This window comes from Myotis nattereri (assembly GCF_964212035.1).
Source record: "Myotis nattereri genome assembly, chromosome: 2".
Lineage (NCBI taxonomy): Eukaryota > Metazoa > Chordata > Mammalia > Chiroptera > Vespertilionidae > Myotis > Myotis nattereri.
This window is the reverse complement of record NC_138076.1, coordinates 53,255,928-53,257,358: the sequence shown is the minus strand read 5'-3', so window position 1 is coordinate 53,257,358 and position 1,431 is coordinate 53,255,928. Positions and strand designations below refer to the sequence as shown.

At 37.3% G+C, this 1,431-nt stretch overlaps 1 pseudogene across 1 annotated transcript; it reads left to right on the top strand.

The window, feature by feature from the left end:
* Window positions 1-929: 929 nt before the first annotated feature.
* LOC308514235 (enhancer of rudimentary homolog) lies at window positions 930-1,228 on the top strand (annotated as a pseudogene). The gene has a single exon. The product of its transcript is annotated as an enhancer of rudimentary homolog (transcript).
* The last annotated feature ends 203 nt before the right edge of the window (window positions 1,229-1,431 follow it).

The following is a 1,431-nucleotide window of genomic DNA, read 5'->3' as shown; positions in this document are numbered from 1 at the left end:
AATGCTTCTGCTGGTTTAAGTGAAGAGGAATATAGGATAGGAAAATGGTGATAACCCATTGTATTGCATAAATCTTGCTTTCCAACATCCGTCAGAGGAAAACACAGACACAAAAGGGAATATTTGAGATATCAAGGGTGATTTCTGCATAAATGTTTCCTAGTGTTGTAAATGGAAAAATGTATGTCAGTGCTCTATTTTATTTCAGACACTAATTAATTGGGTCATATGCAGTAGTTTAACAGTAAGAACAATTTTTATACCAATGTTTTTCTTCCACAATTCTAGATTTGAAAATTAATTTACCCATTTTATTAGTATTTCCTTGGTAAAGCAACACATATAAAAAGGACACGGATCAATGGAACAGACTAGAAAGCCCAGAAATAAACATACACATATACAGTACATTAATTTACAACAAAGGAGCTGAGAATATACAATGGGGACAGGACAAGCTCTTCAATAAATGGTGTGGGGAAAACTAGACAGACACATGTATAAGAATGAAACCATACACAAAAATGCAAAGTGGATCAAATATTTGAACGTAAGACCTGAAACCATATAACTCCTAGAGGAGAACATAGGCAGTAATTATCTTAACATAGGCTTTGGTGATGGTTTTTTGGACTTGACACCAAAAACAAAGGTAATAAAAGCAAAATAAACAAGTGGATTTACATAAAACTAAAGAGCTCTGCACAGCCAAGAAATGATCAACAAAAACAAAACAGGCAACCTATTAAATGGGAGAAGATATTTGCAAATGATGTATTTAATAAGTAATATACAAAAACTGTATAAAGATTCATATAACTCAATATAAAAACAAACAAACAAAAAGCATGCGGGGTTGGCTATTGGCAGTGTTGTTAAGCTTGTGTGTGGTGGTGTGTCGGTGGCAGCTGCAGCAAGAGTTTGGCGCTATGTCTCACACCATTTTGCTTGTATAGCCTACCAGCAGAACTTATGCTGACTATGAATCAGTGAATGAATGCATGGAAGGCGTTTGTAAAATGTATGAAGAACATCCGAAGAGAATGAATCCCAACAGCCCCTCTATCACATATGATATCATCCAGTTGTTTGATTTTATTGATGATCTGGCAGACCTCAGCTGTCTTGTTTACTGAGCTGATAGACATACCAGCCTTATAGCAAAGATTGGATTAAAGAGTAGATCTACGTGCTCCTTCGTCGACAGGCCCAACAGGCCGGGAAATAGTTGTGTTGGCAGCATTTGGGGGTTGAAGGCGGGGGCGGGGGGCTTGGAACACAGGTGTGTACACTATCTGTAGTGGAAGTTTTGTATTATAGTAATCCTGTTTCCATTTAGGTACATTCTAGCCAGGATTGAATGTATTAGATGAAATGTGAGGGTGTTGTTCAATCTGAACTCCTATCTCTCTCTCTCTCTCTCTCTCTCTC